Genomic DNA, 26,511 nt, shown 5'->3' with positions numbered 1-26,511 from the left:
AAAAAATTGTATTACAAAACAATTCTTTCTGAACTTGATAGATTGATTACCTGGGAAGTGAATGAGGAGGGGCATCGCAGAAAACTTGGCTTCTCACAATTCATCTTTCGGTGCAAGAACTTAGGAAATCAGGCTGAGAGGCAACAGAATTGCTAAGAAAAGAGCCCCCTGCCCACAAGTCACGTAAACCGTACTCACAGGCAAGCAGTCAGATATCCACGTCTACGCCCTCTGATTGGTCACCAATCCCTGCGGAATTCGGCTGGATGACCTCGGGATGTTTCAGTGATACCTGGTATAAAAGGAAAATGGAAGCACAATTAAGTGGAATGAATTTTTATTAATGCAGACTATACATTATATAATATTGTGTTTTCTCCCTCAGGTCTTCTTCTCAGCTAGGCCCTGAAAGGGGAAATGAGGCATAGATATGAATGTACGCTGTGTATTTCAAAGGCAATAAATACAATCACCACAGAAGCAACCCCTAAATTATTCTAAACAATGGGGTGGAGAAGGTGGTATAGTTCATACAAAACGGAGCACCACACACGCCAAGAGTCAGAGACGAAGGCCTTAGACCACAGTGAGGAACATCCTGTCTCTAAGCTCAGCCTTCAGGCCTCCCAAGTTCCAGACTCTCAAAGACCCCTTGCTTTGTCCAAGGTCTCCTGCTGTTGATGGTCAAGAACTCAACCAGTCGTAGAAGAGGAGGTGCTGGAGGGTGAGAGATGACCATAGGAAAGAACGCGCTAGTAGATCATCTAGGGTGAACTCTCTTGCACTTGAAACACAGCAATAGACACTCAACGTTAGACCAAAATAATCATAACTGTGACCCTACAGCACCGTCACATCCCTAAACCTCCCTGATGCGATACTACAAGGGATGCTAATGAGTATGAGTCTAGGAATCGCAACGCTGGCCTTCAAATGCTTGCCTTTCATTTAGCAGAATAACATGGGTCCCAACGGGACCCCCCAACCCCACCCTCTGTCAAGGTCAAGGGGCTGGTTTGAAATAGCACTGCTGGAAATTGGTCCTGGAGGCCTACATTCTCATTTCAGGTTTTATAGGTAAAAAGATAAACAAATCAAACCAAAACGGAAACCTGCCTAGTGTGGCACCTATGGTTTGTCTGCATCTGAGGAAGGCTGGTTTGCACACGAGGAATCGGGGCTCCTGAATTAGTCGGCAAAACCAGCTGCCCCCCGGTTCCTTACTCTGAACAGCCACTTCAGGCTACCTTAGCTCCCTGCCCTGAATATGATGTACCGTCTCCTCCTACTCGGCACGAGTGCACCCACCCGATATTGTATTGTGGGTGCCTCTGAAGTGCCTTGTTCAACATACACGGGATGTGGGCTCTGCCTTACAGGAGCTAAAAATCTAGTTGGAGTGATAAAACATATCATGACACTTCTTTTTCAAAGCCAGAAAGTGGTAAGAGCTCCAAATCTCACTGAAATTCCTTTTCTTCTCCTGTGGGCCAAATTTTGGAGGTCTTTTCTACACACCCGAGGAGACGAGGACAGAAAACTGTGAGCCCTCTCCTAGCCGAAATCCTGCCTAACCTCGTGCGTACCCTGGGCCCTCACATCTCTGAGCCCCCGCCAGTGACCACTAGGGCATTACGAAATGAATGATGAGTGAATGAATAAACAGAAATCATGAACGAGTTTCAGGGAAGTCTGTGAATTCCCCGAAACTGTGGGCCAAATTTTGTGTGTTTGAGCTTTCATGAGCATTTATTGATCTCCCAAAGCTATCTCAGGCTCCCTTCGCCACGCCCCTACCACCTCCTGATTAAGAACCACTTGCTGCCCTGGCTGGCGTAGCTCAGTGGATTGAGCGTGGGCTGCGAACCAGGCATTGCAGGTTCGATTCCCAGCCAGGGCACATGCCTAGGTTGCAGGCCATGGCCCCCTGCAACCGCACATTGATGTTTCCTTCTCTCTCTCTTTCTCCCTCCCTTCCCTCTCTAAAAATAAATAAATAAAATCTTTTAAAAAAAACTTTAAATGCCTTAATTAAAAAAAATGAACCAACCACTTGCTGAGTGATTTGCAGGGTACTAGAGGATGGAATTTAGATGAGGGCCAATTACAAAGTGTTCCTCTGGGTAAGTTTATAAACAAACGTGGATCGAGTGCCCCCTGTGTGCCAGGAAGAGGACGGGCACACAACTACGAGCACGGAGCCTCGTACTTGGCCTCACGGCACTTACCATATACCGCCACCCAAAAGGGGGATTCTCAGGCTGGCTGCACATCAGAACCTTCTGGGGATGTTAATTTAAAAATATATATATAGGATACACCTCAGAGGTGCCCAGGAATTTTCACCTTGAGAACAATTCCCTGCAGTCAAGTGCTGATGTGGACTGCAGAACCTCCCACAAGGCCTCCCATCCTCGACCCTCAGGCTTCAGGGAAGGCACAGGAGACTAGAAGGAAGCAAGGAGTTACTTGCCTGGTTGGGTAAAGGTACCGATGGAGAGACATTTAAATTTGTAAAGAACAAAATTCACAGTATCTTCCTCCAAACCACTGGCAGGGTCAGTATTTATTTTTGTCTAATTTCCCTCTCCCTGCTTCCTCTTCCTGCAGTGTTTTTATTTGCAAATTTGAGGAGGAAAATACTATCAGTGGAAAACTTTGTTGGGTCTCTAGAGTCTATGGATAGGTCTTGTTAGCGAGACAAAGCTAGAAAGGCTTCTGAGAGAAAGCATCAAGTGAGTGGCAAAGGGACTAGCAGCGGAGTTTCCCTGCAGATATACTTTTCTATTTTCAGATTTAGGATCAAAGGGCTGGAAAGGGGATAAAATTCTCTCACACCTTGTTTTAAGATCTTTCTCTACTGTCAGTCACCTTGGAACTTCAGACAGAAGCCTGGGTGCTCCCTTACTCATGGTCCCTTAAGCCAGCTTTTAATTCACTGTCCGACGCACAGATTCTGGCTGACCTGGCTCAGAGGTAGTTGCTGAAATTCTCTGCAGACAAGGCTGCGTCTGGACCGGACATGGTAAGGAAGGGAAAGAAGACCCCGGGGATGTGCAGGAGAGAGAGCTGGGCTGCATTGAGCAGATGGGTGGGTCTTCCTTCCACAGCCTCCTTCCCAGCCAGTGGCAAAGAGCCAGGCGCTACTTACTCACGGCACCTTTGCCTGAGCCAGCAGCACGTGGGGAAATGCGGGTTTTGTATGAAAGCATTCATTCACTAGGGGAGAATCCAGGTGTAATAAAGGAAAGAAGGATTCTCTCTCCTCCCACTTAGATTCTTGGTGCTCCAAGAGCAGTGATTTTCCTAAAAGCCTCAGGATGCTGCTGGTCCAAACCATTCAGAAGCACAAAAAAACGAAAGTAGCACCTTGCTGACGACACCAGTGGAAAATCGTTGCCAATACACATCGGTAAAAAGTGTTTAAAATTCTACTTTAAAAATCTCACCACATGTGTTCACAGAAAGACGCCATTTTCCAAACGGATCCCAAGGGGTTGGGTGAAGGAGAAGGTCCCAAATGATCATTTATTGTAACAGAGGGTTATCACAAAGGTTGAGTAAGGGACGCTTTATAAAAATGAATAACTTGGTCCAGCCAACAAGAAGAACCTGGTTTCAATTAATTAAAAATTTGGCTTTATGTGATTGCATTAAGACCCCCTGATTTCAACTTTAATATTTACGTAACCTCCCCGTGACTCCTTTACAATAATACGCCGTGCTTTAATTGTGAGAACAATAACAACTACTGCGCATGAAGGGCTTTAGTGCCAGGGCCTGTTCCAAGCACATCGCCCACATCTATCTCATTTGCTGACCGCAACGACCTAGCGAGACACGCATTCGTATCTCAGGATGAGCACTGAGAAGTTCACTGTATTCTAGTCATGGGCTTAGTTCACCCAGCTAGTAAGGGGTGAAGCCAGGAGTCCAACTCAGAGACTGAGGCAGGCTGACAGCAATGTTGGAAGGACACGTGCCCACACTCACTTATTCGCTGAGTGGGTCCTCGGAGCCAGAACGGGGCACAGCGTGAGGAGCAAGGGCGCTGCCTTCACAGGACTTGCATTCTGGTGGGGCACCGACGGCACACGGGTTTCCTATAGTGAGTGCATACAACAGGGTGTTGTGGTAGAGGGCCCGGGGAGCCTGGGTGGCGAGGGATGTTCGCTCGAAGAGGAGACATCTAGGCTGAAAACCCCTTTCTCGGAAGGAGTCACCCCGGGGCAGATCCAGGGAGAGGGTGTTTGTTCCGTCAGGCTTTTATGAGATGCTCTGTGATCCTGAGGCTCTTCCAAGTTATTTGGTCCACATGGGGTTTGGGCTGGTTTGTCCGTTAGTAGAATACACACTGCTGAGATGTGCTCAGCAGAGGGGCCCACCAAAAAAAAAATGACCCTCAAAATGCTGCCTTTGGTGGAAAATATGAGGGCGGCAGTGGTGCTGGCGCTGTGGCCACGCCCACAGAGGAGAGAGCCAGGGATGCACGTGGCCCCCTGTGCACCCAGTGCCCCGCACGGTAGAGGTCCCCCTGGGCCCCCCTCACTTGGTAAATGTGAAGAGAGCTGCTTTCGGTCGGTTTACTCAAGCTCCTTTCTGTCTTAGGCATGTGAGGATAAAGCAGCATATTTCTTAATAATAATAGAAAAAAATAAAAGCTACAGGACACATCTTTGGAATGGGAAAGGAATGGCAAGCAGCTATTTCAGTCTTAGTTGGCAGGAAGTCCGTAATTTGTGTGGAGAGAAATTAAAATAAAATATTTAAAAATAGGTCTATGGGTTTTAGAATGAGCCAGTAACAATAAAACATTAATAATTGTCTCCTGCGAATTGTCTCTGTTTTACATTTATAGTTGAATATGAGAGCAAGAGGGATTTTAGAAGGGAAGAAATACGCGATCCTAGGGAATTTGGGTCACTTAAGTGTATACTAACGAGTGGATTGACCTTGACCGAGTCATTTAACCACTCTTGGCCCCTCAGTTCTTTCATCTGTAACATGAAGCATTTGGAACAGATTTTTAAGATCCCTCCAACTCAGATGGTTTGTGTATAATTTTATGAATTTTTAAGGAAAAAAGTACTGTGTATATCTCGTTACAGTTGCGACTAAAACAAGTTCAATCAAGTTCGCCCTTTCCAGCAACTAGCACGAAGGGACCACCCACTCCCACACCTTCTCCGTCATCTCTAAGAGAGGAGTGTATTCTGCAGCTCCTGGAGAAATGGCAATAGATCACATAATAATATCTACAAGTTATTGAATGCCTACCAGGTGCAGGGCACTTGATCTGTAATCTCATTCAGTCTTCAACAGAGAACTGTAAAACCAGTTGTTTTTGTTGTCCCCATTGGAAAGAAAGGAAACATTCAGATTCCCTGTCCCATGATTAATAAGTAGCAGAGTTGGAACTGGAATCCAGTTGTTCGACTCCCAAGCCCCTTCCATGATTGAACACGTGGGGTAGTCATGGCTGCCAACAATGACATTCCTTAGACCCTTTGAGATCCACACCAAAGGAAACGTTTTGGAAGAGGGTCTTAATGAGTCTGTTTCATGTAGAGAGACTGACTTAGGTGTTTGCCACAACCTGTGGCAGTCTAACGCTCTCACTGAGAACTAGACAATCTGCATAAAATTCTGAAAAACCAAACTCTGAAGCCATCGGAGAGCTGTTGCAGTAACCAAGGTTTGAGGGCCGACATCTGGAGAGAAACAAGGTCTGGAAAAGTGACCTCACACGCAGTGATTTCTCCCTCAAGGCGTTGGCTGAATCCTTAAGATACAGAGTACAAGAGGATGGAAGAGAATAAGAAACCAAGCAGAAAGTTTACAAAACACACAGCAGAGTTTGCAACGTCTCTTGCAGCTGACTGGGAAAAACTTGAAGTTCAAGGAGGAAGAACCATTCTGAAGTTGGTAGAGATGTTTCATCTAACTGTGGTGGTAGTTATTCGACTGTATGCATTTGTCAAAACTTGCAGAAATGTACACTAAAAAGAGTACAGTCTACTCTCTGTAAATTATACTTTGATTAAAAAATAGAAATAAGAAAAAAAAAAGAAGAACATGTTTTGGGATGTAATCTCAGATAGGACCCTTGGTGAGATCACCCATGGAAACAGGGTCAAACTAAAGATTGTGGCTTCATACAAAAAAATTGGTAGGTTTTGTAGGGCAATTTAGAAGTGTTCAGTAAAATTAACATGTGTATTACAGTCTATAATCCAGTTCTGTTTTTAGGGATACATTAGAAAAATAACCCCGCAAAAGATACCTAAAATGACACATTCAAGGATACTCATTGCAGCAAAGAATTGGGGGAAACTCTTACATGATAAGTACATGGCCCAATGAACATATGGTATATGTAGATAAAACTGAGCTAGTTCACCAAATATTGTGCTTTAATTCAATCTCACATCTTAAAGCAGAATAGAATCTTAAAACACAAGGTTTAGTAAGGAGAAAAAAGAAAAGGAAAAGAAACAGAATCTGATGTATATCACAATGTTGTCCTGAAATGTAAAACACACAAAATAATATAATGGACCGATCCTGAATATGTACAAGTGTAAATGAAGAAATTAAAGGGGAAAAAATGGGAGATGAGCTTCAAATCACGTTAGCCTTCATTTAACTGAAGTGAACTTCCCAACTCTACTAAATTACCAGAAGATAGTGTAAGCTTACTGGAGGAAAGTAACATCGTCCAGCACTTCAACTGAATATCCGTATGAAAAAAAGAAAATCAAACCTTAACTTCTATTTAACACCATACCCCCCTCCACTTGATTGTAGCTCTAAATGTGACAACTTACACACTAGAGATTTTAGGATAAAGTAAAAGGTATCTCCATGATCTTGGTTTAGGCAAAGATTTTGTAAACAAGACATTAAAAACCACTAACCGTAAAGGAATAAAACTGATAAATTATACCACATTAAAATTAAGAATAGGTGAAAAGGCAAAGGGAAAAGGCAAGCCATAGGTTGAGAAAAAAAATATTAGCAGCATCTGACAAAAGACTTGTATCCAGAATACATAAAGAATTTCCACAAATCGACAATGCAGAGATAGCTGACCCAATAGGGAATGGGTCAACTTCCCTATTAAATGAACCTGTCACAAAAGAGGATATTAATGTGGCTAATAAGCATGTGAAAAGTGCTCACTCTCATTAGTCACCAGAAAAATTCAAATTTAAACTACATACTTCTAGAATAGCTAAAAACTTAAAGACAACTCACAGTGCTGGTGAGCAACTGGACCTCTCGTGCTCTGCCGTGCAAATGTCAGTTGGTGCGGTCATTTAAGAAATATGCTGGCACTATCTGCTAAAGCTGAATATTTGTATAACCTGTGCCCCAGAAACCTTACTCCTAGGTAAACACACAACAAAAACCCATGCATGTATTCATCAAATACCATGGACTAGCATGCTCATAGCCAGCACTATTCATAACAGCCACATGCTGGAAATCACCCCCAGTGTTTATCAATAGTAAAACACATAAATTATGGCCAGCAAACAATGAAGTACTGTACAGAGATTAGAATGACGGAAAAATTGCTCAGGCAACGAATCTCAGAAACACGACGTTCAGTAACAGAAGTCTCTCTCACACACGTACGCACACGCACTATAGGATTCCGTTAGTAGGCAGTTCAAAACCAAGACAAAGCTAACACTCGGTACTGGAAATCAGAATAACGGTTATCCTGGGGCAGTGGGAGGAGGGAGGAGACAGGACTCCGAGAGGGGGCGGGGCTTCTGGGGTGCTAATACTGTTCCGTGTCTTTGATCTGGGTGCTGACTACCCCACTCATCGTGAACACTCATCATGCCATAGAGTTAGGACTTGTACACTCTTCTCTGTTATCCATCGATAAAAAGCACTGTTTTTATAACGTGTGAAGGGAAGATAAATCTGCAGTCTGGAAAGGTGACAAAGGAATTTATGAGCTCAAAATATATACAATCATACAAGTTCAATATCTAAGGTCATATATTATATCAGAAGGAAAACCAAATCACTAAAAAAGAGAGAAACAATGAGAGAAAACAATAAGGTAAGACAACTCCATGCACGCTGCAGTGGGAAAACTGTCGTCGGGAAGGCTGGGATCAATTTGGCCAGTTATTGCTAAATTAAAAGTCAACACGGGATTATTTACCAGTGACTTAGTGAACTTTCCATATATATATTTTGGCTTACTGTATCTTAGAAGGGAAATATTGAATGTTTTTGCAAGTGGCCCGTGCTGAAGCAATTCAAACACAGGACCTGTTCGCATCTCAAGATGCTGGGAAACTTCACAGCACATTTGGCCCCTGGCTCACTAACCTCACCTTCTCCTCCTCACTTCCCACCACCCACCTTCCACAACACGTCTCCACTGGCTCACGTGCCCATCAAGTCCTTGCACAGACTTCCTCTTAGCTTGTTTAAACTGTGTGTTTCCAGTTAAGTTTCTGCCCGTGTGCCCTGAGTAACATTTGGCCATAGTATGCTTATATTTTAGGGTCAATGTGTATGTCTGTAGGAGAATCTCTTGATTTTCATGGGATACATTTTTCTTTCACTATGGAATTATGCACAGATATATATATATATACAGATATTTGCCTAAGTTAGTAGGTAGGAGGAGCAAGGTGTATATTAATAAGACACTATGTTAGGAATTTATCCATCAAGCAGGCTCAACGAAGGGAAAGACCATGGGAATTGTTTTTACGATTCCAGAAAATGTCAGCTATTCAACAAAAGTAAAAATTCTCTTGGAATTCTTCAACAACCAGACCCACTGGCTTCCTGACCGAACTTAAAACAACTCCACTAGATTGGATGTCGCTCCCTCGCTCGGAAGCAGCGTGGATTGTGAAAGGAGACAGGTTGTGGGTTCACTATAGAGGTATGACCTTAGGGAAGTTCCCTGTCAGCTACCAGTTACTTATTTGAAAAGCAGGATAACAATAACTGCCTTGAAGGGCTTCTCCTCCTCTGTGTCCCCGCAGTATTTTGTTAATGCCTTTATGGTGGCATTGCCACACCGGACTGTCATTGTATGAGAATCGGCTTCTTGATAGCAAGGACATGGTCTTACTGATAACTCTATCCCAAGCGGTTTTTTTTAGCATATTCCATGGTATGTAACATATGCTCCATAGTTTGTTAGCTGAGTGAGTGAATGAATGAATAACAACAAAGTGCCTCTTACTGAACCCGCAATGCTGTGAGCCTCCTTTCCTGTTACTCTGAATCTAGAAAGCAGAAGGAATCAACTCGCAGCTTATTTCTATACCTTAGGAGGCCAGGACTAGCAAAGGAAGCCAGGGGAATTTTGCTGAATTCCCCTGGAAATTCCATGGAATGCAGAGGACAATGCTTAGGTGTATATTCTCAGAAGAGCCATTCTGTACAACTATGAAGAAGCAAAATGTTTCCTTATTGAAACGGAACAAGATCACATCGTGCTACAAAGAAAGGGCTGTTTTACGTCTTAAAGCAAGTGCCTCTGTGCCATCGCTTGTCCTATGTTTTCCTTGGACATTTTTTGAGTTGAGAATAACCCACGACACTGTTTGCCCCAGCCAAGACCGTTCAATTGTTAGCAGAAGAATGGAAGTGGGTTTTTACAGGCAAGATAACTTCTGGTCCGAGAAATGCACCCACCGCGGGGTGAAAGTCGGATGTTTATTTTCACATTTTATAAAAAGTGCTCCACTTGTCTGAAGCAAAGAGGAAAGAGAAAGTCATTGGTGGCATTGTGAAACTTCTGGACTTCTCACGGGAAAGTGGCTGGTGGCAGCGTTTAGTAAGCTTCCTGGGGCTACTGGCCGAGAAGATGCTGGCTCCTGAGAGAAATGTAGTCGTTCCTACACAATCGGGGTGTCTCTGAAGCTGGACTGTAGTTTAACGGTCACACGTCAACAAAGACCTGAGGGCGATGTTAGAAGGTCCAAAGACTGGAGAGAGATCACAGCAGTTACGTCTGTTTTCCCCACCATCACCACCACCACGCCTGCTGCTGTTCTCAGCACTGATGTTCGCTGTCTGATCCGTAAAGCACTATGTTAGATGCTTAGGTGCCGGTGACCAATCAGAAAGGCACACTCAATTTTCCTAAAGACTGCATTTCCCAATGGAGACAGTGTTCTTGGTCCTTTCTGCCTAGGAGTCTATGTATGGCTTTTTTATTTTTTTCTTGAGTATACATTCTTTATCAGGCATTATTTTATTTTTAAACAACAGTGTTATTAAGGTAGAGTGCACATGCCATACAATCCACCCATTGAAAGTGCATGATTCAATGGTTTTTATATGTTCAGAGTCATGCAGCCACCACCACCATCAATTTTAGAACATTTCAATCAGAAAAAAACCCTGCAGCCATCGCCCTCCTGTATGTCCCAACCCTAAGCAACACTGATCTATATTCTATCTCCTACAGAGTTCCTTGTTCTGGACATTTCATATGAACAGAATCATATGCTATGTAGTCTTTGGTAAATACATAATTTCACTTAGTGCACAGTGTTCAAGATTCACCCCTGTGGTCGCATGTATCTGTACTTCATTCCTTTTTGCGGTCCAACAATGTGACACCGTGTGGACACATCGCATTTTGTTTATCTGTCGATGGACATGTGGGTTGTTTCCATCTTTTGCCTACTATGCATAATGCTGCTATGAACACTTGTGTACACGTGTTTGTTGAGACATGTGTTTTCATTTCTCTTGGGTACACAGCTGGGAGCGGAACTGCATGGCCATGTGGTAATGCTATGCCTAACTGTTCGAGGGACTAGGAGTCGTGTCTGCAAAGTGGCTGCACCCTTGCATGTTCCCACAAGCAGCGTAGGGGGTTTCCGGTTTTCCCACATCCTCCCTGCACAAGACGAACATGCAGGAGAGATCTGCCACACAGCACAGCATTAGGCATATAAAATAGTTTTAAATTGCTAGTTTATCTAAATTGAATTCCTTTACTTCCAGGATATTCTCGATGTATCAACAATTTCATCAATGAAGTCGGGCTCAGGAATTGTTCATATTTACAGAGAAGCAACATCCTAATTCAGTCCTTTCTGGTTAAGACGATAGGTCATCAAAGCAACTGAATTATTTTTTTTTTCAGTTCCATCAACTCAGTGGAAAACTTAAGTATGCTTTATTGATTTAGTGAATTGATTTTGATACTCTTGGTGTACAATAATGTGCTTCTTTATTTCCAGTATTCTTAAGACTCTCTCTCGTGTTAGTGTTGCTACCGATGGAAATTTAGCTACCCAAGGACAGAGCTGTACATTATATTTCTTTCGTAGCCAGTGGCTCAGAGAAGCAAAAACACGAAGCACAATAATACACCCAAGTGGAACGATCTTGTTGCTCTTCTCCACCCTCTCACCAGCCAGCGCGCCTCGCTCCCGTCCACCCCGCAGCTGCGAGCCGAGACCCGATCCGCAGCCCTGAGCCTGGTCACGGTGAAGCACGAAACTCTGACGTCAGGCGCTGGTGGGACTCAGGGCTCAGGTCAGAACCTGGAGTCACCTGGTCCTACCCAGGTAACAAAAGGCAAAACCATCCGGGTGTAGCTCTGAAAAAATCCGCTGCTTGATGTCATCCTTGGCCTTTGAAAGCTAGTCCACCTCTGTACGCTCTCTGTTGTCACTTCCAAGGAAAAGGAATGTAGCCAGTGAACACTGCAAACCCCACGGACGAGACACAGAGGGCTTTGCTCTAGAAAACCGGTACATCATCACTCTCTCTCCGTCTGCTTTTCATCGCCCATTTACTGGTCTGTGATTGTCCTGGAAACTGTGGGCATCAGCAAGCACAGCAAAGTAACAATGCACAGGGGACCATTTTGTGCACAGGGCCCTGGGAAGGGCCAGTGGAATTCCTCTGATCAGTCTCCTTTTGACTTTTTCCCATAGCTTCTGGTCCCGCGCTGAAATGTCTGGAATGCTTGGTAGGGACCAAGTGGGCTGGTCACAGGGCCATCCAGCGTCTAGCTTCAGGGAGAGCAGCCCTCCGTGGACTGATTTCCAAGTGGCTCGTGGTATCACGAATGGGTTAAGAATACAAACACACAGCACTTTTACAGTAAACAGAGCTTTCACATCCCCTTTCTCAAGTGATTTTCACGGCAGCCCTGGAGTAAGACAAATATTACTGGCAACATTTTATAAACGGGACCTCGAGAGGCCCAGAGAGGTTAAAAGGCTGACCCAAGGCCTCTCAGCTAGTGGTGGTTAGATCTGGGCCCCCAAGTCTGTTCTCTTCGCAGAACACCATTCTATCTGTTCGGTTACTGCACAACCATGTTCCTTCATCGGGAGCTGGTTACCTTTATTGTGAGACACATCAATCGATACCTTTGTTTTTGGAAATCAGATCAATCCACTGCCGACCCCCAGCTGCTATCACGGGCTGAACATTTTCACAGAAACAGGCTGGAGACTGGATTCTCTGAGGCCTCTGGCATTTAGACCGTCTTTGCAGTGATCACAGAGGCGAGGGTCTAACAAGTAATAAATCCTTCAAGCAACTGTCCCAAACGCAAAGCCCGTGGACATCAGAATAGATCTGTCCAGGAAGGGTGGCCCACCGCTGTGGCTCCCCACAGTGTCCATCATAGCACCGTGACCAGGGATGTGTGTCAGCAGAAGTGGGAAGTTCCACGTGGCTTACTTTTTTAAAACATCACAAAGGATTCGAGAGCATTCCTATAAACTTGACTGTCACGCGACTCCATCCTAGGAATCTCTCCTGAGTGGGAGAAAAAGGCCGACCTGCGTGAGTTCCGGTGAGTGGCATCTTCCTGTGGACACACCATCCGTCACGTACGTCACACGGAGAAAAATGTTTTGAGATTTGCTCTTCTACTATTTCTATCTCGTGAGACAAGATGCCAACCCCAGTTTGGGCTTCTGTTTCCAGTTACTAAGGACACGGCAGAGATGGAAAGAGACGAGACCTCTGCCCTCACGCAGCTGTCTCTGGGGGCGGAAGATAAACACTGAACTATTGATGACTTATTTACTTCTTTTTCTTGACTCACTTTTTGTTTTTAAGATTTTATTTATTTATTTTTAGAGAGAAGGGAAGGGAGGGAGAGAAACATCAGCGTGAGGCTGCCTCTCATGCATCCCCTACTGGGAACCTGGCCTGCAACCCAGGCATGTGCCCTGACTGGGAATCGAACTGGCAACCATTGGGTTTGCAGGCCCGCGCCCAATCCACTGAGCTACAGCAGCCAGGGCTGAGCTACTTTTTAAAATGTGGTTAGAACACTGAACGTGTGATGTGTCCTCTTAATGTTTTATTTGCTTCTATGCCCCCAATGTCTCACCTAGTCCTGAGCACACTAGTTTCTCCATAAATACGGGCTGAGTGAAGAAATAATAAATGAGGTCCCCAGGTGTTCAGACCTTTTCATTTCTAAATCTTGGTTCATTATCTAGTGTCCTTCTGCGAGGGATGAGGCTGAAAGTGGACACAAGGTGAGTAATCAGAATCTCACCGAAGCTGGGCACTGACATTGTACTTGGCAATCGTATTAGATGGTTGGTGGTAAGGCAGAACACATCTCGTCTTCGATCTGTTGTGGCCACCAACTGAAACCCGGGCTGCTATCTTTAAAAAAATAAAGTGTGCTATTCACCAACTGGAGGATGGAGTGAAGATACAGATGGGTCAATGAAACCCACGTCCACATGAATACAATATTTCTAATTGAATATCCCATAATAAATAAGAATAGCATTTCTTGGACATAGCAATGCCTCTATTCATATGCCAACAAAAATACCAACAGAAGCCTCATCATGTTCAACATTTATAGCAGAGTTGATTGAATTAAATGAAAAAAAAAGATAAATTAGTTTAATAAAACCTTTTGGGCAATTGTCTCCAAATAATTATTGGGTAGCTAGCTCTGTCTCTTTTTGAAATGACAATTCTGGCATCAGGAAGGTACAATTATAGGCTGAAGAGAGCTGACATGCATAACTATAAAACATATTTTTCAGCTTCAGAAGGCAAAGCTCTAAAAGAAACTTTCCAGATATGACAACAGTTCTGTGTGTTTGCAACATAAAAATGTGACTGTGACAAATGACTGTGAAAGAATGAAAAACAAACGCCTGAGTAACTTGAAACATCTAAGCTTCCATACGAATGCCATCTCAGGACCTCCACAGGAACTACAAATACATTGTGTAAAGAATGCTGGAAGAGTGAGGAAGGAAAACGTTACATTTAGCCAGAATTACAAGGTATCGACACTGTGCAGACTGGGGAGTGTTTTATTTCTCTCACGCGCTCTCTTTGAGCCCTTTTCTTTCCTGATGTGGCACAAAAGGGAAAACTCAGAGATGAACATCAAAACTGCCCTTATTACGGGTGTAGGCTGTCTGAACCCAGAGGAGTCCGATCCAGGAGTGCGGGCATTGGACCATGAGCTGCCTGCCTGGGCCATCCCATGTGTACGCTGCTTTCCATCCCCAGGACAGCTGACGACGCCTGCCGAGTGAGTGAGATAGTTGGTGGTTTTCAACACTACTTTCGTTTCCATTTTACTCCACTGCAAAGGTTCCAAATCATCTGTAAAGTCAGACCTATCTCTGAATGCTACATAGATAATCCCTCTCATTATAAAGAATATATGAATATGCATTTCATTATAGAAAGTACCAAAATATACCAGGTCCGGCACAAATAATGCCCACTTTTTATTATGAAACCATAAGCATGTGATTCTGTAACGTAACAATATCACACTCAAGCACACCATATGACATTTTAGGTGAAGTGTTCAAATTGCTGTCCATCTCGTGCGAGATAATTCACATACCCTGCCAGCCACACCCAAGCGAGCCTTACTTCTGTTGGACCTTGTATGTAAAAAACAATGTTTAGCCTCTTTTAATGCCTCCCACCCGGAGATTACCTTAAAGTTTCAGTGTATTTCCTTCTAGTTTTATTTTTAGTAACAAATAGGATCCTATTTCAAAGGAAAATTTAATGCCATGTATTTAATTTTTCACTTATACATGTTTCCCTACACCATTCTTTTAACATGATTAACAATGTGATTTACATAATCATTCCTCTATTATTGGACATGCAGCATATTGCAAGTTTAGGCTATTATTATAAGTAATGCTATAATGGACTTCCCTTCACATACATCTTTATCCCTAAATCTTGACCGCTTTGCTTTGAATTGGTCAGTAACAGAGAGCTTAGTAACTCTCGGGGGGATCAAATTGATCACGTTTTCTTTCTATGAATTCTCCTTGTTTCCAAACAAGCAACTGGAGAAGTTGGAATGGTAATTGCAATGCCACCGAAGTATCTGTGGTTGAGTTAGGTACAGTACAGGAAATATCAGTGGGCAAAATGGTTAAGACCTCTAGTAGCTTCCATTCACTGCCAGGATTATAGAAGAGCCCTCCAAAAAAGTTGTCTTTAAAAGCCGTATTTTTTAAGACGGACGCATTTGAGCCTCAAGAAACGAGCTACTTCAAAGGCACAGTAAATTAAAAAATTAAAGCCAAACATGTTACAGGGAGACACACAGTGGAGGGGGCAGAAAGCCCCGGCAGGGAGGGAGCCCAGCGCATCCCAGCACATCCCAGCACATCCCAGTGCATCCCAACAGAGCCGCTGGTGGTTTGAGAAGGTCTGTGAAGAAGTGTCACCTGTGAGTCTCAAGGTTAGGGTGCAAACACCCTGAAGGTGGAGATTATATTTTGTGCTTTCGTTTCCTCTCGACACCTCACAAAACATTCAAGCACTGCGACTTTTTCTTTCAGCAAAAACAATGTAACTACACAGAGTCCATAGTCCCCGAATTTTTCCCTTCTTAGAGATGACACCCGTGTGGTAGCCTGCACCTGAAACTCACTGCAGACACCTCTTCCTCACCACCCGTATCTCCCTACTTCCCAGACAGGCAATGACTGAATTCAGTGATTCCCCCTCTTTGTCGTCGTTGCTGTCCCCCTGATTCAATCCACCCTATCTCCTCTGGACCAGTTCAGAAGCATCCTTACTGGTCTCTCTGTTTCCATCTTCGGGCCTTCTGCAAGCAACAATCTTTTTGAAAACATTGCCCTGATCACATCACTGCCCTGCTTAAAATACCTCAATAGCTTCACCGTGCATTTAGAATACAGATTCAATGCTTTACTGTGACCCACAACTCTGTGTGTGATCTGGCCCCGCCTACCTCTCCAGCTTCCTCTTTGCCACTCTCTTTTGTGATCCGGTCACACTAGCTTTCTTTCCATTTCTTGCATAGACCCTAGCAGAGAAAATAACACTTAGGTTATGTAATACCTGGCTGCTTTGGTTCGGTGGTGTGTCCTTCTTTCGGAACTTACCTTGGGACCTGCTGTTCTCCAAGACTAACGTGATTGCCCCACCTCTACCTAGTGAACTAGCACATTTCTCACTTGGATGATTCTCAGCTCTCCCTAAACCCACAACGTCAAAGTCGGGATGGCATTGGCACTGATTTTTGTGGTAGAGCCCAAGATGTATGTGGAAGGCTTCAAGCATCTCATCTCCTGACTGCAGAGGGACAGTGAGTTAAAAATTGTTGTGTCAGAAGTACAGAGTTTCAGTGTATTACCTTTGTGTTATTCTTTTTTACAGCTCTGTTATTTATCTTTACGTACAATTACAATCTGTGCTGACATTTATGTCGGGGTGCCTCTCTAGTGAATGTTTGTGTCTCTCCTACCAGATGGAGAGCTGCATAAGGGCATGTCTGCTTTTTGTTTGTTTTTACCACTGACTCCTCAGACCTTTGAAGTTACCTAAAATAGAGTAGTCACTCACCAAATATGTATGGAATGAATTAAGTGGCCAAACAAACAGCAGAAATATTTCAAAGGAGTATCGAGTGATAAGACAGCCAGGGAAGCTCTGCAGGCTTACCACGTATTTGCAGAGAGGATACTGAGTCAGAGTGTGGCCTTTGCTAAGGGATCGATAAACTAAATAGATGAATGAGTATATGAATATGTATTAGCTCTCAGGGCAGGACATGGTTAAGCTCTGAATCAAGGACACACCACCGTACCAAAGCAGCCAGTTACTGCATAGCCTAAGTGTTATTTTCTCTGCTACTACAACTTCTCTCTGAAAGTTGTACTTTGAAAGAGAATGTACAGAAAATGCACAAAGGTGCTTTACATTGTAATAGTTGAATCGTGCATTGTCTCATCAGAACCCGGTGAGGAAGACAGCACATCACCGCCATCTGACAATGAACTTAAGTTCAATGTCTCCAACTGCCCAGACTGTAGTGGACCCAGAACTCAAATGCCAGCATCCTAACCCTAGAGACTAAGAAATACGAGCAAGCCTGGAAACCCATCGGAGAGCTGACGGGCTTTTGTTCTGATCCTCTCCCCGGAATCTCTGATGAAGGTTTTAATACATTGATACAGCCTTTCAAGAGGAAATAAACAAATACCCAAATCTTTCCAAGCCTTTCAGCTTACAAATCTCACTTTGGTCTCCACTGCTATTCCACTGCTTTGGAGATCGGTGAGACTTTATTTTTCTTTCCAGCCTTATTTCAAAACACACTCCGAGCCCCACTTGCCTCGAATCCTTTTAAACTAGGGAGAGAGGGCTCTCAAGAAAACTGCCTTGGTGCAGAGGTCCTCCCCATACGCCAGCCGTGATGCTGGCTTCTGTCCCCATAACCTAATATGGCTAAGAAAATGTTTGACTGGAACAGGGTGAGGATTGCCAAACTTCACGACTTTTTAGTAAGAAAAGTGCCACAGAGTCCTTTGTTTAGACAGAACTCCAATTAAGATACAGCGCTTATCCGCTCACATCAACGGAGCCGTAGCTGTATTTCTGCGCGGTAATGAAAAGCAGACACCTGCGCCCTTTGCCCACTCGCAGGCAGGGCGAACAAACACAGGCTGCCCAAAAAGGCTCCCGGGGATAGTCTATTGGATGTGTTGCCCTTCTTGGGTTATAAAAACTGAGTGACTGGGGATACCCAGCTCAGATGCCAAGGCCCTCTGGCTTTGTGTAAAATTAAACAGCTTGCAGCAGAAGAAGGGCGGATCTGTGTCCTGCGTCTCCCATCTGGGGCCCACCACGGATCGACCGTCATCTTCCTCCAACGGCACCTCCGATGGACATTCCTGTTTCTTCTGACTCCCAGGACTCCGATGCATTGGAAATATCACTATCATCGGAAACGTCACCCTCTCTCTCATCACAAATACAATGAACAGTCATCGCAGCTGAGGAGTGTGCCTGGGTGCTTCGGCCACAAGGGCTGCCTCGCTTCCATTCCTACTGCCATTCCCATCGTCCGGACACTCCCTTGCACCTGCACCGTTACACCTGTCGGCCGGGACTTGCCACCACAGTCTCTTCAGTAGTTCGGAGGCCAAGGCAAATGTTTTAAAGTCCGACAGGTTTCACTTGAATTCCGGACCTGCCGCTTATTGGGTGACTTCCATAAACTGTTTAATTTCTCTGTTAACGTGGACCCTGTCCACCTGGCATCGCTGTTGGGGGAATTTAATGAGGTGCACGCGGTAGGATGGCACCTGACAGGAAGGTGACGCTCAGCTGCCACCAGCGAACTCCGTGTTCTGCGTCTGTCCCCTTCCTGATCTCAGGAAATGTTACACAATCTTGTTCAATTCTTTCGCTTTCCAACCACAGATGCGGAAATTGAAAGGGGAAAATACACCCATTGACTCCTGAAAGGTGCCCTGGTCAGTGAGGAAGAAGCACCGCCCAAGTATTTAATGTGGCCCAAGTTAAAGAAAAATTAACGGCAAAAAGGTGTTGCTTCTTAGAGTTACTAAGGGCATAAGCTCAGGGTGGATGACAGTTTTGTTTGTGTAAACTTCTTGATTTTCCTTCGTGGTTGTAAAAGGTGAACCATGTCCTCACCCCTGAACTCCTTGGGAGAAAATTAAGGCAAAGAGCTAAAAAACTGGTTTTTTTCCTCAGCCTTACCAACCTCAGGTAACTTCTCATTAGCCTTCTTCCTCCTTAGCCCCACTGACCACCTTGTCTAATACTTCATTTTAGACTGCGATCCAGCCAAACCATTCGTCACAGTCTGTTCAACACAGCAGCTCTGTGGGAACGAGGGGAAAAGGAACTTTTCCATGCCAGGGTGAAACCCACAGAGAATGGAAAAGACGGGACACTGAGAGGTGACAGGAATTGGGAGCAGGGTGTGACAGAAAGCATGGGCTTGCCTACCACTTTGTCTCTTTCTTGGGGATTCCCAGACATACTGGGATGGTGGCCCAAATAATTCTATTTGAACACAAAAGGAAGGAGGAACCCAGGAAAAACTTGGTTATTTCCAGGTTACACACTTACGAACAAGGTTCCAACAATACAAAAAACGATATTATAATCAAAATGCCTGTTGTCACGGTTAGTTTAAGCAATTCAGACAGCTGTTGTGTGCTAAAAAAATGCTGGATGATGTTAAAAGATTTCGATTTTAAGTTCTGGTGACATTCCTAACTAGCCATGTGACTTTGGGCACTGTGACTCTGCAGGCCTGTGTCCCCTGCGGTACAAAGATGAAGAATGGGCCCCTGCTGGCGTAGCTCAGTGGATTGAGCACGGGCTGCGAACCAGGCATCGCAGATTCGATTCCCAGTCAGGGCACATGCCTGGATTGCAGGCCATGGCCCCCAGCAACCGCACATTGATGTTTTTCTCTCTCTCTCTCTTTCTCTCTCCTTTCCCTCTCTAAAAATAAATAAATAAAATCTAAAAAAAAAAAGATGAAGAATGGACTAGAAAAACTTTGTTGGTTTGATGGGTTGCTGAACTCAGGCTTCCAGAAGATTGCCTCTTAGAGGAAAGTGAAGATTCTGACCGTCAGAAAGGAAGAGTGAGGGTGTTTCACTCTTGCTCACTGGAGCAGAAACACCACAAGTTGGATTCATGAGTGAGGGCGTTTGATAGCTTGCCTAGGTGGGCTTCGGGAAGTGGGTTGTATTAATTACATCCTTGGATGTCAATTTTGCACTTAATCTTTGGAGGAAAAAGCAGTCAGTGTAGACTCTAGAAATGTGCATTTATTTCTCCAGAGCATATCCCAGTCTCCTCTGATTAATTTATAGAGGGATCCCCTACCAGATGCAACACTGAGCTCTGACCCTAGGTCTAAAAATTGTGCTACTAATGATTAATAAATCATTTTGGAGATCAAGTCTACAGGAAGGGCCAAGATCATTTTTTTATTGGAACTATATAATGACCTCAGGTTACTTTGCAATTAGAGGTCTTTACATTAATTACATAATTGAATGTAATTTTGTAAATTGTACAAACAACTCCAAATGACTTCACTAAAGGAGAAATCTTCATTATTTTGAAAGAATATACATAGTATAAGACTCCTACAAATCTCAAAGCTAGGCTATGAAATTATCTGTAGAGAGGGAAAAATAGTTATTTCTCTCCCTCTTTAATATGCAGATGTTTGAGAGCAATTTGAGATCCTTGAACTGCCTTACTTACTCATTAAACTAAAATGCTTTGAAAGAGGAAATCTAAAATTAACTTTCTGGTGGTATAAAAAAATGAGCAAAGCAAATTTGCCTTAACTAGATATATAACATCCTCTTAACAACTCGATGCATTAGAATGAGACAGAGCTGGAATCTAAGTCCAGGTCTTCCTGAATGTATCAGCCCATTTATCTCCCATTAAACTTGCCTGTCATCTTAAAAATGTTCGTTGTCTTGCCCTTTTCCCATCCTCCATTCCCCACTTTATCTTAATCTTAATGCTTTTAAATGATAGTTTCAAGTCAAATCCTAGAAGAACCTTTTAAACACTTAGAGTACACTAAGTGCTAGTGCCAGGCTAAAAATGCATATAGGGTTCAAGAGGACTTCTGAGGCATTTGTGGATGATAGTTTTTTTTAATTTATTTTATTTTATTTTTGTATGATAGATTTACAAGGACTGCTGAAGGAAAGGAAAAGAGAATTGTAAAATAACATTAAAAGTCTCAGGGAATAGTAACACAAATCCCAACAAAGGCCACTTCTTGCCATCATCAGAGACGCTGGGCTCTAAACTCAGATTGGACCAAGTAAGATACATCTTAAATTATAATTTTTATAATAGTCTAATGGGTTAAGTGTTGAGTATTGCCTTCATTTTGTTGTTGTTGTTGATAAGGTCCCATCACAATGGGACATGGAAAAGCAGAAAACCCCATGTGAGCCACTGGGAGACAACTGGGGAGAAATTTACATAGAGTGTATACCAAGTGTGTATCAAATGCCGCACATCTCTTATTTAATGTTCCCAACAAGCCTACGAGGTAAGTGGTTTTTTTTTCTCTCTATTTATAGATTTAAGAAATGGGGGCTTGAGTGGTTAAAAAACTTGTAAGCACAACCTAGAGGCGAAAGCATTGGAATCAGAATATAGATCTTTTTTTTTTAAAGATTTTATTTATTTTTAGAGAGGGAAGGGAGGGAGATAGAGAGAGAGAGAAACACCAATGTGTGGTTGCTGGGGGGTTATGGCCTGCAACCCAGGCATGTACCCTGGCTGGGAATCGAACCTGCGACACTTTGGTTTGCAGCCCGCACTCAATCCACTGAGCTACGCCAGCCAGGGCTAGAGAATATAGATCTTAATCTATCCCCTTTCTACCATTTCATAGGGAGGGAGGGAGGGAGGGAGGAAGAGAGAGAGAGAGAGAGAGAGAGAGAGAGAGAATCCAGTTACTCAGTTACTTCATTTACTGAAGTAACTTCTGTTGTTTGAACAGAAGCAATTGATGTCTTAAATCAATCTGATCAACTGAACACAAACTGATTGTTTGGATTTTTAAATGAGATTTGACTGAACACCAGTTTGCTTCAGTGGCCATATGTAGACCTGGACTTAATAACTGACCACCTTTGAGTCCCCCAGCTGAAAGAGTACAAAAAAAAAAAAAACCCCAGAGGCAAGTTAATGGCAAATTGCCACCCCAAACAAATTGCAGTATGTAAGCTCTGAAACTTGAATTACCCTTCAAGGATTAAGGCTCAAGACTGTGAAAAATTAAAAATGCTGCCTAGCCTAGGAAATAGCATATGAATCAAAAATATCATTACTAAGCTTAACTGCATTCCTAATCTTCCACTTTCATGACATCTAAACTGTTTTGTTTTTCTTAATGGGCCAAATCCCCCTTCTGGTAATGTTCTGAAAATTCTATTTTTGTGGTAATTTTAAAAATTAGATGGCATGTTCTTTATATTTGGTTTATGTAGGAGTTAAGACCACTTCAAACATACTTTTCTTTCTTAGTCTGATGGCTATTTAATATTGCGCCATTCACTGGTTGAAAAAAAAAGCAGGTTATCTGCAAAAGCACATGAACACCCCAAAAGGATTGAACTGTATCTTCGAGAAATGATTTTTTTTTCAGAGTCAGACATCAAGGCCTGCATATTGCAGAAAGTTTATTTTGAGAAGCTTCAGTCAAAACAGTTTGGAAACTATGACATGAGTCATTTTTTTTTCTTAAAGAAATGTAACTTTGTCTATTCCCACTGCATTTTTGGTTTGGTAGGGAGACATCTTTATTCCACAGGATTTTAAAAGCATGTTTAAGATTCCATAGGTTTAGTATTACATCACTAATGGTTTCTAATGAGATCCAGGCAATAGCGAGAAGAGGGGAGAGAGAGGCACAAGAGCTGAATTCTGCAACACCAAGTACCATGTAAAATGTGAAAAAGTCTCCACGCTTTATCCATGGCCGAAGCCATCTGGATGAAAAGGGAGGAATTCCCATTGTAACAACCAGACGTGGATGGCACATGACTGAATGTCTGGCTAGCTGGAATCAGTCATCTACAAGGCTGAATTTTTTAATTTTCATGCAGATACTCACTGCCCTGTGGTTAGATTCAAAATGAGTCTGCGAAACCTGCAAATATCTAGATACTGCATTCATTCTACCGGGACCGTAAGGCCTCAGCAATTTGTTTATGTTCTCGTAAACACCTTTTGGATAAAAATCACACAGATTCTACTTTTGAGATGATGTCTATGTATATTTAGGAGAAGAATGCTCAAGACAAGTCCTCCCCAACCCCATCAGCAACTCCGGTATTTTAAGGAAGGCAGGCGAGGGGTCGGCTGGGATGGGCTGGGCTGGGCAGGATGACCCCGGGAGGAGGGACTGTTCCAGGGGCGATCAATCTGTTTGCTGAATGATAGTGAGTGAATGGGATACATGGAGACCTTCTGGAATTGTTGCTTAAGGGCTCTGAAGTTAAACTTTCCAACCTAGGAATGGGCGTGATGACAGCCACTGACACCAGTTTATCAAAACTTCTTCCACTTGTCAATTTCATCTCGTGTCAACTCAGCGATGGTGGATTCGAGCACAGGGTCTCCAAGTGGAAGGTCTGAGCCGGTCACGGTGCAGACGGAGGGGAGCAAAGGTGAATGAAGGCAGAGCTCCGGCCTTCAGACAGTATACAACCCAGTCAGGGAGACAAACACAACCAACTATGTCACCCGATAGAAGGTTCGGTGTGAAAAAGGCAATAAAATGTACCCAATTCTCTTCACATGAAGGAGAACAAGTTTTAGGATTTCGGAGAAGAAGTTTGAAGAGATGGTATAAGGAGATATTTTATTTTATTTATTTTTTTTGCCACTTCTGGTGTGTGTGTGTGTTTAAGATTTTATTTATTTATTTTTAGAGAGGGAAGGGTGGGAGAAAGAGAGAAAGAGAGAGAGAGAGAGAGAGAGAAAGAGAGAGAGAGAGAGAGGGAGAAACATCAATGTGCGGTTGCTGGGGGTCATGGCCTGCAACCCAGGCATGTGCCCTGACTGGGAATCGAACCTGCAATACTTCGGTTCGCAGCCCGCACTCAATCCACTGAGCTACGCCAGCCAGGGCCAGGAGATATTTTAGAAACCTGAAATGCTTTGGAAGTATCAATGTCATCAATTATTTATACTGAGTGTTAGCATTCATTCATACATTGATCAAACACCTACATCGTCCAAGGAGTATACTAGCCAAGTCTGTACCTTTCTTTAAAAATTGTGTAACATTAAATGTTGTCGTTTCTTATGAAAATCAGTATATTATGACATGCAAGTGAAGAATAAAACCTTGGCCAGTCTGCTAAATGACTTGTTTGTACTCCGCTGGGCAATGAGTTTGTTTCACAACTGTACTGACCAAATTTATGTCTTGTTCAAACACAGGGTTCTAGAAATTCTAGCAAGTCTCTTTTCATCCCATTTACCCATTATTATTCACCAAATAAACTGTCAGTAGAAAGCTAGGAGATATAACATTTTCCCATAGACCTGGCAAACCTTATTTTGGGCCCAGACATGGTAAAAGCTAGCCATTGGCACCTTACCAAATAGACAATTCTAAAAGTGAACATTTCTGATTTCCCCTCAACATTAAACTTCAACTTAGCAAGCAGTACTGTGCCCAAAATAATACAGGGTTGCCCGCGGATTGGCACAGCCCTGAACAAGAATTTGGTGAAAAGCCACAAAGCTGTCAGTTGTTTTGTGAACCCAGCCTCAACAATTTTATTAATAGCTTCAGACTTTCCCCTATAAGTGTCTGGCCAACAGGAGAGTTCAGTGGGTCGCAGTTTACTCACTTTTATAAGAATCGATCGTTAAATCTTTGAAGGAAACAATGAAATAATACATAGATGGATAGATAGATGATTCATAGATGATAGATAGATAGATAGATAGATAGATACATAGACCAGAGTTATAACTGCTGTTTGAACTACAGATGGCATCTTTAGACATTATTTGTTTTTACTATAAAACATAAGGACATTTTTTCAGTACATTTTTTCCTCACGTCCCTCCCTTCCCCACTTTAAAGTGATATCATTATTTTTACACTGCTGAAGCATATAACATTTACATTTTTCATCATAATACCAAGAGCTGTTTAGCCTTAGTTTTATATTTAAATAGAATAAATAGAAGAATAATCGAAAATGATTGCATTCTGGTGAATAAAGGCAAGTAAATAGTTTGCAAAGTTTTTCTCCTCCTCTCCCTTCTTCTAACGGCCATTGTGGTTTCAGGGCACCACTTACATTATTCTAAGGAATGAATCCCATTGTCCACATGCTACATTATTAGTCTTTAAAAAAACTTTTAAAATAATAGAAATGCTAATACATATTTTAAAGTCAAAACTTCTATCATTCTTCACCAGACCCTGCTTCTTCCTACCCCAGGAAAAAAAAATGTTTGGCCAATATTACCGAGTTTGGGGTCTCTTTAATGAGAAGCTATGGACATCGAGTGTTTGCAGAGAATCTCATTTTAAGTTACATGAATTCCTAAGGGGCAAGGCAGATCTTCAGAGTACCCCCAAACATTTCTGGGGGGTAATGCGGTCAAAAAGCCATCTTCCCAGAGAGGCCAAGATGATTTTCCCCTTATATTCACACCTTTCTCCCAACATCTTGTGGATCCCAGAGTAGTAAACAGACAGCATTCCAAATGTAAGAGATATTGTCCCAGTCCTATTAAGTTTGCTGTCTAGTAGGGGTGGAGATACTCAATATCACAATACTGGGTGACAATCCTGCCCTAGAGAAGAAATCAGGCATTGTCGAGCACAGAGGAAGGGAATTAGTCAACCCTGAGGCCGTTAAGCTTTCCTGAGGAAGTGATACCTGAGCTGAGACCTCAGGTGGAGTAAGAGGGTGTGGGATGGAGTGGAGAATCCTTCTGAACTTCCCAGAGAATGTCATTCACGCCTCACGTGTGTTCTCCAATCTAGGCCTTTGCTTTTTTCCCCCCTGGGCCTCACTGGAGTCACTCCAGCCACTGGTCAGAGTCCTTGTCCTCCGCAGTCACTCTTGCTTTGTGCAAAGACAGAAGAGCTCTCGGAAGAGACAGGAGAAGACATTTGTCTGGATTTGGGATCTGGACTTGCTGCCTTTCCTTGAAAAAAAAAGGCCTTCCTTAGCATGACCAGACATGACTGAAATCTCTCCCACCACCCGCTGGCACACAGGCTTCTGGTTTTACCTTCCAAAGTTCTCCATCACAAACAAACAAAGATGTCGGCCTGTGGACCCCTGCCACCGGCTGACCGCTGGATTTCGATCTCGGAGTGTGTCACCGACACCAACTTCGCGTTGCGTCCGGCTGCCTCTGGGAGCACAGCTGCCACCTGACCTGCTCTGTGGTGACCCACAGAAGCTCTGGCACCGCGGTGGCTCATCAAGTTACATTTTCCAGAGTGGAGCAATAATGGCAAGACTTACCGAGCCCAGAAATATGACCCATTAAATTCGGCCTAAAAATAATTTTTTTTGCTCTGAAAAAAGAAAATCTAATTACCTAGCTCTTCACTGTGAAAAATTGGGTTCATCTGGGTAAGGAGACATGGAACCTTCCTTTGAAGTAGGCCGTACATTCCAAAATATCTCTGGCGGA

General features: G+C 43.3%; 1 protein-coding gene across 2 annotated transcripts in view; it reads right to left on the bottom strand.

The window, feature by feature from the left end:
• The window catches only part of CALD1 (caldesmon 1), a 192,555-nt gene that overhangs the window by 126,907 nt on the left and 39,137 nt on the right, over window positions 1-26,511 (bottom strand). For both annotated transcript variants that reach the window (XM_036010922.1, XM_028525749.2), the window contains exon 2: window positions 199-292. The gene's annotated coding sequence lies outside the window, so the exon portion shown is untranslated. The remainder of the gene's footprint in view (window positions 1-198; window positions 293-26,511) is intronic.

The sequence above is a fragment of the Phyllostomus discolor genome, chromosome 10 (genome assembly GCF_004126475.2).
Source record: "Phyllostomus discolor isolate MPI-MPIP mPhyDis1 chromosome 10, mPhyDis1.pri.v3, whole genome shotgun sequence".
NCBI lineage: Eukaryota > Metazoa > Chordata > Mammalia > Chiroptera > Phyllostomidae > Phyllostomus > Phyllostomus discolor.
This window is presented reverse-complemented; position numbering and strand designations above follow the sequence as displayed.